This window comes from Dendrobates tinctorius, unplaced genomic scaffold, assembly GCF_039654945.1.
Source record: "Dendrobates tinctorius isolate UK_male_01 unplaced genomic scaffold, ASM3965494v1 ptg000214l, whole genome shotgun sequence".
NCBI classification, from domain to species: domain Eukaryota; kingdom Metazoa; phylum Chordata; class Amphibia; order Anura; family Dendrobatidae; genus Dendrobates; species Dendrobates tinctorius.
This window is the reverse complement of record NW_027361881.1, coordinates 8,282,501-8,299,215: the sequence shown is the minus strand read 5'-3', so window position 1 is coordinate 8,299,215 and position 16,715 is coordinate 8,282,501. Positions and strand designations below refer to the sequence as shown.

The window sequence follows — 16,715 nt, the reverse complement described above, 5'->3', positions numbered from 1 at the left end:
CTGCACCTTGCAACAATTAGCAATACTAACAGATTCAATGATGGTAGGACATTAACAGAGAAGGGTGACATGATGAACCTGGTTCGACCATAATGTTGTGCTTTCATACATGTTATCAACACCGTATAGTTTTCTTAAGACCTCTTATTTTAGTGTTATTTCATCCACTTGCAACTATGGCTGTGTGCACACGCTGCGGATTAGGTGCGGATTCATCCGCGCGGATTTTGTAAAATCCGCAGGTCAAAATACCTGCGGTTTTACCTGCGGATTGCTCTGCGGTTTTGCCCTGCGGTTTCTCATCTCCTCAATGGAGGAGATGGCAAACCGCAGCGGAATCCGCAGAAAGAATTGACATGTCAATTCTTTCTGCGGATTGAAAACTGCAGATAATCCGTGCGGAAAATTCCGCACCGTCTGCATTGCGGTTTTTGATTCCCATAGGGAATCATGGTATTGTACACCGCAGCAGAAACTGCTGCGGGTCCGCAGCGGCCAAAACCGCTGCGGAACCGCAGCAAAATCCGCAGCGTGTGCACACAGCCTATCTGTGAGACCCCAAACATAGGATTTTCTTTGTAGTGCAATCCTTTGCTGATGTGTGATTAACCCTATTTATGAAGCGATTGATTGCAGTGAGTTTCTTATTAAAGGGTCACTAGACAAACGGCATGACCTTTGCTTTTAAAGCCATACTCACATTTTGTAGGAAATTTAAGCTGCAGATTTGCTTCCAATGAATCACTTTCAATGTAGTAAAATCAGCAAACAGTGTGTACAGAATAAGCATGCTGTAGATCTGAAATACTACATCATACTTTCCTTTTCATGTGGATTTCTGCAACACGTGAATGGGATTTTCAAAAAACCCATCTACTGTGGTATATTCCTGTGTTCTTGCAGTGCAAAATCAGCACTGAAGTTCCTGAACATGTGAACTTGGCCTAAATGTTAGATTACAAAGCCCTTTGGTATTCTCCAATCTTCTGACATTATTGAGAAGGGGACTTTGTTCACCATCTTTCCATATCTGGATCATCTAAACAGTCTTATTGCACTGCCATATTATAGCGGCAGCTAGACACACAGTTGTTCTTCTAAGCATATACATGCACAGACCCCCTGACAAATCTTTGTAACCACAGCTAGGATGTGTTAAGTACAACACCGGTAAAAGTATATTGCCGCTGTGGGTGAAAAGGGAACGTACTTGTCTCAGGAGAAGTGACTGGAGCAGCAACAGCCAGACAGGTAAACTCAGAAGTTTTCATGCTGGGCTGTAAATCCTTCAACAAGAAAATGCTAGTTACATAGTTATAGAGCCTCAGTATTTTATGTCTGTAGTAAATGTGATTCCACCATCACTGCCACTAGGCACTGGTTAAACGCATTCACATATAATTATATCCCTATGTAATTATGGAAATGAACCTCAGACTGGACATGCTCCTAATTACTGGAATTGCTATTTTATTTCTCACGCACCAAACAATTCTGTAACAATTTGCACATTGCTGCACAATGTACAAAGCAGAAGGAGCAGCGCAGCAGACCTGGCGTGTCCTGTGGGACAGATGAGGCCCAAAGGCTTTTCTTTGCCCTCTACTATCCCTGACAATATCATAGGCTCTAGACAACAATAACCTTTCCTCGCAAACTCGTAGAATATGAAAGCCCAGTATCATCCAGTTCTTAGATAAAGCCGCTAGAAAGCCGCTAGTAAGTAATTTCTTCTTGTATCACTCACAATTAAAGCATGGTCTAAGCGATGGGGTAGGGTCCATCTATAATGTGGCTTCACAGTGTAATATTATGAGGCTACGACTACACAATACACATGGATGTTTCAGATTTGATATCTTGTAGTAAAACTACAGGGCTTCTTGATTATTTTCATACTGCATTAACTGCTGTTTTTCCACCCTGAGGCCCTCCTCCCAGGAGACAGAGCACTGCAGGGACTCGGTAGTTTTACACAACACTGGCGATTTTTGGACTGAGGTAGCATTGGAATAAAACCTAAAGGGAACCCAGTATTTGAGTGAATATTGACAGCACAGCTAGAAAACCATTTTTTTTTCTCACTCATTTATATGGATTCTGAAAAAAATATAAATGGTGTCCATCACCAGACAATGTATTACAGAAGTGTTCTCTGCTAGAAGCAATGGCAAGAAGACCTCCATGATACAATGAGAAGGCACTATATATTGACACATACATACCATGTTACATGCTGTTAACTCCAAGACTACATCTACACTTTTTACAGTAGTCATGCGGCCATAACGGTGTTTATCGCTATGTCCATGCGATATCAAATGGCTGCATGATTCTGTGGGTAAAGAGCGGTATTACCGCTACAAGTTGCGGCTGGCCACCACATGTAGGCATGGTTTTGGCCACATGCAGCAGTGAAACCCATGTTCAGACACATTTTTTTTTTTTTTTTTTGCCACTGTAGAAACACTGCTGTTTATTCGCAATTAAAAACACATGAGACATGCACAAGAATGAACAGGTCAGTAAGAAACTGTTCACACCACCTAAAGACTGAAACACAAACAAAAAACACAGTGTGACAAAAGTGCAAAAATACTCTGTTGTAAAAAATATATAACAGTAGATAGCCAGTGCTAGTAAAAAATGATAACAAGAACAGGGTATTTAGTTTATACGTTTTTTGCAAAAAATGTATACGAAGCCACGCTGTGATATTGTTGGGTTCTCGTAGAAGGAGGGTAGGCAGATCTCCTGAGACCTATGAAACTTAGTAGCCCGTTTGGGAAGATAAGACGGGTCCGTTCTCAATACTAGTCTGTCCTAGGTTACTGACAGGAACGGGGATCTACCGATAGGGCGTGGAGATCGCTTACTCTTAGGGATGGGCGAATCTACTCGTTAGGACTCGTTACTCTGCGAGTAGTAGGGGACTCGCAGGAGTCGGTACTCTGCGAGTTTCCAAGCGATCACTCGCACAGTAACGAGTCCAATGCAAATGAATGGCAATCCTAGTTTTTGCAGAGTTTCTTAGCGATTTTGTGTCAGCAGCTGGACACAAAATCGCTAAGAAACTAGGATTGCTTGTATTAAACTGTGAAAAAACTAGCTAGGAGTTCTCTCTCTCTGTTTTGCAGCGATTCCTGTGCTGGAGGGGAGAGAGAGAGAGAACTCCTAGCTAGTTTTGTGTGTCCTAGCTGGACACAAAATCGCTAAGAAACTAGGATTGCTTGTATTAAACTGTGAAAAAACTAGCTAGGAGTTCGTTCTCTCTCTCTCTCTCTCTCCTCGCATCCCCATTCTCCTCCTCCCCAGCACAGGAATCGCTGCAAAACAGAGAGAGAGAACTCCTAGCTAGTTTTTTAACAGTTTAATACAAGCAATCCTAGTTTCTTAGCGATTTTGTGTCCAGCTGCTGACACAAAATCGCTAAGAAACTCTGCAAAAAAAAAAATCTGCATCCCCATTCTCCTCCTCCCCAGCACAGGAATCGCTGCAAAACTCGCATCCCCATTCATTAACATTGGACTCGCTAGACTTGCAACGAATAGCGAGTTTCCAAGTCGGACTCGTTACAGCCTAGCGATTCCGAATATTTCAGGATTCGCCCATCCCTACTTACTCTTCTTGCCGATACTAAGGCTACTAGCAGAGCAGTTTTTAATGAAAGGCATATCATTGATGCCGAATTCATGGGCTCGAACAGGGCCTGCGTGAAGGCATCCAAGACGAGGCTAAGGTTCCATGTTGGTAACTGAGGAATATGAACTGGATTTGACCGCTGACAAGCTGAAATGAACCGGGTCACCCACTTATTACTTGCCACATTGTGGTTAAACAAGGCTCCTAGGGCCGACACGTGGACCTTTAGAGTATTTACTGAGAGCCTCAATTCTCGACCCTTCTGAAGGAATTCTAGAATGGCCGTAATGGGTACTTCACCGGACAATCTTGCTGGGTGAAAGGCCAAGAATTTCCTCCATACCTTAGCGTAGATCCTTGTTGTGGATTCCTTCCTTTTTTTTTTAAACCAAAGATTTTTTATTATATTCAAATGTCGTTATAATTACATTTAGGCAAAGCTTTCAAATCATCTCCATTGCATATAGAAAAATACACGACATTCAATTTCCACCCCGTCATGAAAAAGAAAAAAAAAAAGGGAAGAAGAAAAAACAAACCCAACCTCCTCCCTCCCCCCCCCTTCCCAACTGCAATACAGACTTTCTCAATGTGATTGTCTCCACTGTAACCACATGGCCCAGAGTTTTTCAAAGTATGCTTCTGTATGTCGCCTTCTATAAATTCTCTCTTCCAATCGGATTACGTTATTCACACGAGTAACAAACTCCCCAATCGTTGGGGGTTCAGCATCGATCCATTTTTGTGCTATCAGCTTACGGGCGATATATAAGAGTTTTGCTATGATGGACTTATAGGCATTCCCCACCGACACCTCCTCCACGTACTCCAACACACACGTTATTGGATCCCTTCCTGTATCACATCGGTATATCTTCTCAACAAGCCCTATAACCTCCTCCCAGTATGATGAGAGTCTTGGACAAGACCAGAGCATATGAAGCATTCCCGCAGGTTCATACCCACATCTTGGACACTCCGCATTGTCCCTCAAGCCCATTTTCCTCATAAGTTCTGGGGTCTTATATGTTCTATGTACAATATATAATTGCGATATCCTACCTGGCTCACTCAAAGAGAGTTTAGGTATATACTCTAAAATAGACTCCCATGTTTCATCTACTATTTCCCCCACTTCTCTCTCCCATTTAGATTTTACTGTTAGAGGAAACCCAGCCAAGTAAGAGTATAATAAATCTCTATAGATGGTAGAGATAACACCTCTCGTACCCCCGGACGCACACACATAGTCCAATACCACATCTCTCTGTACCGTCATATTCGTTGTCTGTTTCTGCACTTGAAATGCATGCCTGAGACCGAAATATCGAAATTCCCCACTACATGGGAGTCCAAACTCTTCTTTTAGGACAGTAAAAGGCTTGATCTCGGACCCTTCCAATAGTTGCCACACATTGCAAACCTCTCCTCTCCCAATCAATAAAGTCCTTCAGTTTATATAGTTCCAAAAGGTTCACATTATCCCAGATAGGTGTGTATATCGTCAATTCCTCAACTCTTCTAAGAATTTTGATATGTTGCCATATTTTGTGCATTAGTCCAAATGTGGGCATGTCCTTCACTAATCTCCCAAAGCTTCCTGCTTCTAGGCTCTGTACCAATGTTCTCTTGTTGGTCAGTTGGCCAAAATTTTCCCCATAACACTCAGGTTCCCCTCCTCTCGCCAGCCCCTAAAGTGCTGCCCCTGCGTTGCTACAAAGTATATCCATGGATTTGGCGCCGCCAACCCACCCTCTTCCTTCCCCCTTTGCAGTATTTCCAATTTAATTTTTGCTTGTTTTTTCCCCCAGATCAATTCTCTAAAAATGGTATTAATTTTGTAAAATTTTTTCTTTGGGATCCAAACCGGGGCATTATGGAGGACATACATCAACTGAGGCATCATAATCATTTTAATTAGATTCGTCCTCCCCACTATTGATAGTACTAATTTACACCATGCTGTCATCTTAACTTTGAATTTAACTAGTAATGGGTCCAAGTTTAGTTCGAGAAATCTAGATACAGGCATAGATACCCATATTCCGAGGTATTTAAACTCCTTAACTACTTTCAAGTGTCCAACTGCCCCCCCCACATCTCGACCTCCCAACTCTCTATCAACCCCCATGATACATGACTTGTCCCAATTAATTCTCAATCCGGAAAAGTATCCAAATTTCCCTATAAGGCCCATGACCTCAGTCAGTGCTTCTCCGCCGTCTTTTAAGAACAGGAGTATATCATCCGCGTATAGGGCGATCTTTTCCTCCAATTCCCCATATCTAAAGCCTTGTATTTCTTTGGAGTTGCGAATTTTAATCGCTAACGGTTCCATCACTACAGCAAACAATAACGGTGACAATGGACATCCCTGATGAGTTCCTCTGAACAACCCAAATGCCTCCGAGGTCTCCCCATTAATCCTAATATATCCTTTCGGGTCTACATACAGTAACTTAACCCAGGAGATAAATCTATGCCCAAATCCCATACATTTCAATACTGCCCATAAATACTTCCACTCTACCCTATCAAATGCCTTCCGTCCTTCCGTGCGTCCAGTGAGGCCACCACCCTTTCCCCCCTATTATCTGCTGGGATTTGAATATTTAAAAACAGTCTTCGCAGGTTAATGGCGGTGGATCTATTTTGTAAGAACCCTGATTGGTCTGGATGTATCAATTTTGGGACAACTCTAGACATTCTTATCGCCAACATTTTGGCTAGTATTTTAACATCTGATGTCAATAACGAGATTGGTCTATAGGATTCTACGGATGAGGCATCTTTCCCTTCCTTAGGAATCACCACGATTACAGCCTCCCTCATAGATCTTGGCAATACCCCCTTCTCTGCTGCCACCTCAAGTACATGCTTAAGTTTAGGCGCTACGATTTCTATTAACTCTTTGTACACTTCTCCCGGGATCCCGTCCGATCCAGGTGACCTGTCATTTGTTAATGATAGGATAGCCTTCTCTACCTCTTCCACAGTAAATAATTCTTCCAAGTTTTGTTTATCAATATCATCTAACTTAGGTAACTCTATCTCTTGTAAGTATCTATCCATCTCCAGATCCGAGGCCCTCAATTCCGAAGTATACAATTCTACATAATATTCCTTAAAACATTCCAATATCCCGGTGGTGTCCTTATGGACTGCCCCATCTTTAGTGACAATTTCATATATTTGTGAGGGTTTTTTCTGCGCTGCAGTAATCACTGATAATAAGTGTCCCACCTTTTCCCCCTCTTCATAGAACAATGCTTTTTGAAATGCCCTTTTCTTATCTATCCCTTGTAGATATAACTTATTTACTTCCTCTTGTGCTTCTTTTAATGCGTTTTGGGTGTCGGCATTGGGTCTAACTATCATTTCTTCCTCTGCCCTGCTGAGCCTACCTGCTGCCTCTTGGTTTACCTGCCTCGTTCGTGTCTTCTGCCTCGAGATATCTCGTATGAATAGTCCCCGCAAGTAAGCTTTCATGGCCTCCCATACTATAAGTGGATCCGCAGTGCCTTCGTTTAACTGAAAGAACTCAACAATATCATTTTTAATAGTTCCCATGTTTAAACATTTGAGCCATTCCGGATGAATTGTCCCCCCTGCTCTCTTCCCTTTCCCCATTCCCACTCTCAAACTAACCACAACTGCCCTGTGATCGGAGATAAGTCTCTGTAAGTATTCCACCGTCCCAACCATTCTGTCCATGCCCCTATTACCCAGTGCTAAATCTATTCGTGATAATTACGTACTCTCCATAAGTCTATCATATCCATTTCGCTAACATATGTCCCAAATGGAGTCATCCTGTCTTTCCTAGAGCAATTTCCCCCGTTACCCGCCCGATCCCAATACTCATTCATAACATTATTAACGTCTCCTAATATTAGCACTGGGCAATCCCCTCTCCCCCCAATCCACTCAAAAATCTCCTGCAGTTTCTTTTTCGAATATGGGGGTGGAATATAGAGGGCCACCACAATTATGCATATTCCAGAAATTCAACAGTGCAGAGAAACAAACTGTCCGTCCTTATCTATGTAAGAATCAACTTCTTCATAATGAGTATGAGAGTGTATCAGTACAGATACTCCCCTTGCGTAAGCCGAATACATAGAGTGATAGGCCTGAGTGATCCATTTTTTCCCCAACCAATTTTCCTTTCCTTTAATCAAGTGAGTTTCTAATAGACATGTGATAGCTGGGTTATGCTTTCTAATTTCTGCCATAACTGCCGCTCTTTTATTTGGATCTGATACTCCCCGTACGTTCCAACTTAGAATTTTGCATCACCACTCATTATGTCCTAAAAATATAAAATATAACCGATCTCCTGTGGTCACTATATTATATTGCAGTATATGAACTTCCCCATAACAAGGCCCCCCCTGTCCCCCTCCACTGCCCCCCCTCCCCTCCATCCCAATCTAGCTGATTCTCTCTTTTCAACGAGAGAGGGTACAGCCAGCACCCAATTATTTCAAACCCATATAAAAAAACTGAGTCTCCTTCCTTTGGCGTCCGTCACTCCCTCCATGAAAAACAAAAATGCTCATCAATACTCATCAGGCAGCATAACATTTTCTAACAAGGATATTGCAATAATCATCAAAAAAGAACACCCGGGGATCAATACCCCTAAAAATAGTTCTGAAAAACCAGGTACCTCGGGGCACCACATCAAAAAGAAAAAAGGATATATGTCCGAGAGTCACTACTTCATCCGTTTCCGTCTCTCTCTGCTCCCAGCTTGGAACGATTGTTCTCCATCCATTTGACGGCTTCTTCTGGGGTCGGGAACAACTGAACAGACCCCAACGCTGCTACTCTCAGTTTAGCAGGATACATCATAGAATACTTCACTCCCAGCGCTCTCATTCCTCTCTTGACCTCGCCAAATTTCATCCGCATTTTCTGGACCTCTGCTGAATAGTCCGGATATATTTCAATACGACTTCCATTAAACGTGAGGTCCTGCAGCTTCCTGGCTTCCCGGAGGATAGTCTCTCTGTCCCTGCAATTCAGTATCCTGGCCAGCATAGTACAGGGAGCACTACCCGGCGGGAGGGGTCGTAGGGGGACACGATGTGCTCTCTCCACCGCGAACACCCTGGAAAGCATGTCTCTATCAATCTTGGATAGGATCCATTGCTCAATAAAGTCGGTGGGGTCGTTGCCCTCTGCTTTTTCCGGAAAGCCCACAAATCTAAGATTGTTCCTCCTTGATCTATTTTCTAAATCGTCCTGCTTTAAGTGCACTTCTGATATCTTTTGGGCATGCTGGGTCTGAGTTTTCTGCATTTTGTTTACAGAGTCCTCAGTGGTGCTCACCCTCTCTTCCACAGCACCCATCCTGGTATCTGCTTTGTTCAGTGCCTCCTTAATGCCAGTGATTTCTTCTTTAATCTTATCAACCCGGCTATTCAATCTAGTCAGTGTCTTTTTGCAGAACGACACCACCATAAAGACATCTTTCAAGGTTGGCTCTCTCTCAGGGGTCTCATCATCAGCTCCACTGTCTTCCTCCTCAGACATACACTCAGGGGCAACGACTTCCCCTCCCCCTCTTCTCCTGTTATCAGCATCTCCTGCGGCTTCATCGCTCACCCCTACCCCCTCCAGCACTATACCTTCTTCGGTGTCCCCCTCCTCCTCCCTTGCAAAGCGCTGCAGCTTCTGGAGGATCTGTGACCGTTTACCATAGCTCTCAGATTGTCTCCGCGCCTCCTCCACTTTCCCGGCGCCATCTTGTGCAGTCACGCTGCCATCCTCCCCGATATCTTTCTGCCTCCTCCTCCCCATCTCGGCGCTCCTCTGTACTCCCGGCGTCCTTTCCCGACTCTTAGGCACTCATTGTGCCAATAGATGTGCCCAGGTCAGTGTTAAAGCGGCCTGATGAAGGATATTTCATAAAGCTGATGGCAGAGCTCCTCTGCCTAGCGTCCGCTCACATCCGCGCTAGGCCACGCCCCCCTGTGGATTCCTTCCTACTTTGTAGAAGGGTGTTAATCAAGTTTTTTGAGAAGCATCTCCGCTTCAATAGCTCCCTTTCAAATTCCAAGCCGCTAGGCGCAGGGCTTTGACCTGTGGATGGTAACAGGGTCCCTGCGAGAGAAGGTCCTGGTGTAGCAGCAGAATGCATGGGTCGGTTATTGACATGGCTCTCAGTCATGAAAGCCCCGTTTTGCCCCAAGAGGCCGTGGTTATCAAGATGACCCTTGCCTTGTCCTGTCTTATTTTCCTGACCACTGTTGGTAACAGAACCATTGGAGGGAAGGCATAGGCTTGCCGGAATGTCCAGGATGCTTGGAGGGCATCTAGTACGTCTGGGTTGTCTGCTCTGTAGAGAGAAGCGAACCTTTCTACGCGCCTGTTGGCTCTGGTCGCGAACAGGTCTATTTCCGGTCTGCACCATCTCGCCGCTATCATCTCGAAGATGTGCCGACTGAGGACCCACTCGCCCTGATATAAGGTTTGGCGGCTGAGGCAGTCTGCCCGAGAATTGCCCACTCCTCTTATGTGGAGTGCAGACAAGAAGTGGAGATGCACCTCGGCCATCACTAAGATTTTTTCCGCGATAGACATCAATGGTCCTGATAGCGTGCCTCCTTGCCGGTTTATGTATGCCACTGCGGTGGTATTGTCTGATTGGATCCTCACGTGGGTTCCTCTTAGCTGCGGGAGAAATTCAGATACAGCATAATAAATTGCTGTTTGTTCCTTTATATTAGAGGAGCTTTCTGCTTCATGCTCCAACCACTGGCCCTGCACCATCTCCTCCTCTAGATGGGCCCCCCACCCTGAGGGGCTAGCGTCCGTGGTGACTAACCTAGAGGGAGTAACCCACCATTGAACTCCTTTTGACAAATTGCTAAGGTTCAACCACCAACCTAGGGAGGTAATTACTTTGGGCGATAGGGACATTCTCCCTTCCAACCATCCCCCTAATCTATCTGTCTCCTTCAAAATAGCCGACTGCAAATTTCTGGAGTGGAATTGGGCCCATTGCACTGCCGGAATGCATGATATTAGGGACCCTAACAACGACATACCCTGTCTTAATGATATTGTGGGTTTCTCAGTAATCCTCCGTATCTTACTAACTATGGCCTGCGCCTTAGTTTCTGGTAGAAAGCATTTCTGACTTACAGAGTCTACTTGAAGGCCCAGGAACGTCTGACAGGTTACCGGTTGCAGCCTGGACTTTCCACAGTTGATCAGCCAGCCTAGTGTCTGTAGGGATGAGACAATATCAACTCTTCTTTTTTCACATTGGGAGACAGAATTTCCTACTATGAGCAGGTCGTCCAAGTAAGGGACCACTAAGGTGTCATTCAGCCTTATATATGACATCACCTCCAGCATCAATTTGGTAAACACTCGAGGAGCCATAGATAGTCCGAACGGCATCGCCGTAAATTGGAAATGTTGAATCCGACTTCTGAACAAGACTGCTAGTGGCAGGAAGTTCTGGTGCCCTTGATGTATGGGGAGATGGTAATAGGCATCTTTTAGGTCCAAGACTGCCATATAGCACCTGGGGAACAAAAGTTTTATTGCTGAACGTATTGACTCCATTTTAAACGGCCTCAGCCTCAAGAATGTATTAAGCTTTTTCAAATGTATTATTGTCCTAAAGGAACCATCTGGCTTAGGGATTAAAAACAAGGGAGAAAAGAAGGCCCTTCCTCTTTCGTCCCCTGGGACCTCTGTCAGAACACGCTTGGTTAACAGCGCTGTAATCTTCATCTACAGTGCTTCCTGCTGTGTTTGGGACTTCATAGAAGTCAATGGGAAGGAGTTCGGTGGGTGCCAAACAAATTCTAGTTGTAGGCCTGATGAAACTATATTAATGGCCCCGGGGTTGGATGTAATTTTCTCCCATTGGCGGCTGAATTTCAGTAGCCTGCCACCTACCGGTGAACTGGTGCCATCGGCATCTGTCCCCTGATCTGAAGGGACGTCTCCCAAATCGGCTGCCCCTCTGTTTGGGATCCTTACTGCCCCAGCGGTCCTGAGGTTTTTAATCCTTTTTCCCCAAACGGAGGCTTCCTGAAGGCTCTCCTTTTGAAGGTATACGGGTTAGGGAAACCTTTCTTCCTCTCACCCGCATTGGTTAGGATCTTGTCCAGCTCCGTGCCAAATAGTTACTTACCCTGGCAGGGTATAGCACAAAGTTTAGTTTTTGTTTGTGTATCTCCTCTCCATCCTTTTAACTATAAGGCCCGCCGGCCTGAATTGGTTAGCCCTGCTGCTCTAGCAGATAATCGGAGAGTAAGCTGAGGAGTCGGACAGGAAGGCCGCTGCCCCTTTAATCAGGGGAATAGAGGAAAGGAGCTTATCTCTAGATGCTCCACTTTTAATCTTCCCTTCTAGGTCATCCAACCATATCAACATTGACCTTGCTGTGCATGTGGCTGCTATTGCTGGCTTAAAAGCTGCCGTGCACGCCTCCCAAGATCGTTTAAGGAAGGTATCTGTCTTACAATCCAATGAATCAGCTAGTGTCCCCAAATCTTCCACCGGCAGGGAAGATCTGCGAGAAGTGGAGGCCACTGCCGCGTCTACTTTGGGGGCTCTCGACCAAGACGTCAACTCCTCATCATCAAATGGATATTTACGTTTTGACGTTAAGGGAAGGAAGGTTCTCTGATCCTGCTTCTCCCACGCCCTCCTCACCAGCGCCTTTATAGCTGAAACTACTGGGAAGGCCCGGATCTTTTTCCGGGAAATGCCCGCGAACATCATCTCTTGCGGAGTTTTGGGGTCCTTAGCTTCAGGTAGCCCCATGGTATTTCGGACGGACTTCAAGTTATTAACACTGCCTGTAGGGAAACATGTTTATTCCTCCTCATTTGAGGACAAGTATTCCTGGGATCTATCCAAGTCTAGCTCCCCAGTTTCTGACGGTGATCCGGACGCCGGTGAAGCTATTCCTCTGACAGAGGAGTGACTCCCCAGACTACTGGAGCTACCTAAGGCCCTTAGCTCCTCTCTAATTATTGCCCGGATATCCTCTTTTTTCCCTGAAGATTCCTCCTATAAGGTCTTCTCAATACAAGATTGACACAATCTCTTGGGGTGGCCGTCTGGGAGGGGCTGAGAACATAAGGCACACTTTATTTTTCACCTTCTCCGTTCTTTTGGCCTAAAGGGTATGGACCAGAGAAACGACATCAGCTGTAAGTCTGACTAAAAACACTCACCCGTGAATCTCGTCAGCAAAATACCGGCTGCGGGGTTCGCGAATCAGGCTGAGGCGAGGCATGGGATGGATTTTTCTCTTTCTGCTTCTCTTCCAAGGCCTCATTCTGCCTAGAATGCCCGCTAGACTCTCTTCTGGAGCTGCCGCTCCTTCTCGTAGTACTGCTCTTTCTGCTTCCCTGTGGGGATTCCCCTGGCTGACTCAACTGGAGCGAAACCAGGTCATTTGTGGATGACATAGCTGCGCACCGCTGTAGTATTACTGGTGTTTTTTATGCAGCTTCCTGGTACCGCCCCCTCACCCTTCTCTCCTCCTCTTTTTTTTTTCTTCTATCCCCCATTGCACATGCGTGGCTGCCTGCTCCCGCAATACCGCTGTTTTCCTGCCTCATCTGACCCCGTTAGCTGTTGCTGAACTTCCGGGTCGCCTCAGCCTGGGAGCGCCGGCATCCTGCCCGCCTGCTCGATCGCTACCCCTTCCTCGCCGGGACATACGTTAGGGAAACCTCTCTCTGCCGCAAGGTATGTTGCTCTCCCTCTTAGCGCTGCTGGCACCATCACCACAAGCTCAGGATATCCTGCTTTCCCCGGCCTCGCTGTGTCGGGGGGTACCATCCCCGATGCCGCGCTCTTGTAATGCGTCTGTCCCGCTCCCAGGGGGGGGGGGGGCCTGCCCCATAAAACAGTGAGCCTCGGCACTTCTTACCGCGGCCTCACCTGCATTACCAGCCATGGGGGGGAACCTTCTCTCCGCCCTATGCTGCTTCCAGTCCTGGGGCCCCTGCTGCTCATATTATGCATGCGGGCGGCTACCAGACCAGGCATCCTCTTCTGCGGGTTCCTTCTAGGAACAGGAAACCAAACTGAGGGAGCGAGGGGGACCGCCCTATTTAACTCTCTGTAGGTTTCCTGTTCCTAGGGGCGGATCCCCTCTCTCAGTGGGTGCTGTCGTGGCGAAGAGGAAAAAATGGACAGCACAGAGACAAGCACTAAGACCAATGATAGAATTCCAAACAAAGCCACCATATAGCATCCGATCTTTAGACATATACTGTAAGTGTAAGTTTTCAATAACTGCTGCTGTACAAATATGGATTGCACACTCCAGACAAATGAGAAAAAAATTGTCATGCTCACCAGGTGAGGTGGATCCTCTAAACTTCTGATCTGGGGGAGCACTCGGACCCTGGCGATGATGCAGAAAGCAGGGAGGCATGTGGGAAGTGAGTACTTGGCACACTCCAGAATCTCAGGAGAAACAGGACAGATGAAGTGGAACACAGCAGGTATGGAAGGAAGTAAAGCACAGAAGGTGGAGCAAACCAAACATAGAAGACTACAGTCTCAATCCTAAGACACAGGCGCATCTTAATGGGCCTTAAACAGGTTTAGGAAGATCAAGCCATTGAACCCAATGTGGAGCAAAACAGAGGACAGCAGACCCAAGGGAAGGAAGCTGAGCTTGGGAAAAACGGGAAAGGTTTGTAACAAAACACATCCAAATTTTCTACGTAAAACTTTTTTTTTTTTAACTCATGTAAACCCAGACTTAATTTCAGTTATCTCTGAGCTAGTAGATGGGAGACAAGCTGTCTCTCATACATAACATGAGGGATTCCTACTATCTTGTCTCTATGTAGCACATATTTAGAAGCATCAGGAGAATGGAGGACTAATGAACAGTGCAACTGTGAATCCAGATCTGGGGTGAGATAAACACTTACTAGAAAGCAACACCAACTGAGTTTATGTATGATAAGCGAGCTCAATACATTTTGTTACTTTACTTCTTGGATATGGGTCTCTTTCTCTCTATACTGCGTCTTTCTTTTTCTCTCTTTTCTCTGCCCTTCTCACTATAGACTGCAATAGTCAGGTGTAATCCAATTCTTCAGTGAGTATTACAAACACACGGAGGGCACCATCAAGAAGTCAAACCAATAGTGAGGGATCCAACCACTGTATGTCTTAATTAAATAGTACACAACCAGAGGCAAAGAAGACACACAAACAGCAGGGATCACCATGAAAACAGACACAAATTTATTTCTTAGGCTGGTTTCACATTAGCGCTTTTGTGCGCAGCGCATCGGGCGCACCAGTGCGCATGCGCACTGCGCACCTATATTTTACATGATGTGCGCATGGTCTTGCGCATATTTGCGCTTTCGTGCGCATGCGTTTTTTTGTCTTTTGCGCCAGGCGCGTCAGACGCAACATGTTGCATTTTTGGTTCCGCCCTGTCTCGTTAAAACAACGCATGCGCACGGAATGCGCACGGAATGCGCAAAAACACCACATTGGAGCCTATGGGAGCGCAATACTTGCGCATGGTCTTGCGTTTTTATGCGCATGCGTTTTTTACATAAACAAGACTGAAATTTGGTCTAGACATTAAAAAAAAAAATTGAACCAAGGTGATAAAATGGTGTGGGCACTGGGATTCCACAATACTTTAAGGATTGCTCACTAGTGGACACAGCACAAGCTGCACCAATGTAAGTATGAAAAACCTAATGTCTGGCTGAAATTTCAATACATTTCTATGTACTTATGTCTCTTTTTTTTTTTATTGCAGCATGTCTTCATCTGGTGAAGAATATGTCCCCGGGACAGGGCAAGAGGCAGAAGAAGTGAGTACTATGCTTCCGTATGGATTTGAAAAAATAAACACATGTGATTAATTTTTTTGGTTTAATTTTCAGAGCTCATCCTCCATCACGCCACCACCACCGGAGGAACGGCAGGAGCAGCAAGGCCAAGTGCGGGCGGGTAGACGTGATGTAAGTACAGACGGACTGTTTTTTTTTTTTTTTTTACTTATTTTCTAGTCTGGTTTTTTTTTTTTTTTTTTTGGTATTTTTTAATTTTATTTTTTTTAAATTTTCATGGTTGTTTTTTTCGATGTTTGTTGTTTTTTTTCCATTTATTTCCATTTAAAACAAATAATTTTTTCATGGATTGTTTATCAATATCTAGGGCTCAAAGTGTGTATGTGTGTGTGTGTGTTTGTGTGTGTGTGTGTGTATGTTTGTTTGTTTGGGTATATGGGCACGGGACTATGGGATGGAGGATATATATGATGGGTATATGGGCATGGGATAGAGGATATGTATGATGGTATATGGGCACGGGACTATGGGATGGCGAACATGTATCATGTGTATATGGGCACAGGCATATGAGATGGCGAATATGTATGATGGGTATATGGGCACAGGACTATGGGATGGAGGATATGTATGATGGAATATGGGCACGGGACTATGGGATGGAGGATATATATGATGGGTATATGGGCATGGGATGGAGGATATGTATGATGGTATATGGGCACGGGACTATGGGATGGCGAATATGTATGATGGGTATATGGGCACAGGCATATGGGATGGCGAATATGTATGATGGGTATATGGGCACAGGACTATGGGATGGAGGATATGTATGATGGAATATGGGCACGGGACTATGGGATGGAGGATAATTTTAAATTTATATAACTAACCACAGTTAGTTACTATGCCCGGGCAGCGCCGGGCTCTTCAGCTAGTTATCGATATTTTTTTTTTTTAAATCTTTCAAAGATTAATGTTTGTCTTTCTTTTCTAGGCTCCACAGCGGGAGGAGGACCTCGCCCTGGACAACGACGAGCTCATCCGTCTAGTCCAGGAGCGAGTCCCGTTGTGGGACACCCGTCACCAACTGCACTCGGACAACGTGGTGATCCGGCGGCTCTGGAACGAGGTGGCCGCATCGCTGATGGATGGCTGGGACAATGCCTCTCCCCGGGTCCGCAAGGATTTTCGTAAGTATTTAAATGCAGTGTGATGCAGCAGTGATCTTGGCCGGGATCACCCAAC

At 45.3% G+C, this 16,715-nt stretch overlaps 1 protein-coding gene across 25 annotated transcripts in view; it reads right to left on the bottom strand.

Moving 5' to 3' along the window:
- TSHZ3 (teashirt zinc finger homeobox 3) overlaps nucleotides 1-16,715 on the bottom strand; it is a 331,665-nt gene that overhangs the window by 165,722 nt on the left and 149,228 nt on the right. Inside the window, exon 3 of one of the 25 annotated variants that reach the window (XR_012222307.1) lies at nucleotides 1,211-1,286. The exons of the other annotated variants lie outside the window; for them this stretch is intronic. The gene's annotated coding sequence lies outside the window, so the exon portion shown is untranslated. The remainder of the gene's footprint in view (nucleotides 1-1,210; nucleotides 1,287-16,715) is intronic. 25 annotated transcript variants of the gene reach the window in all.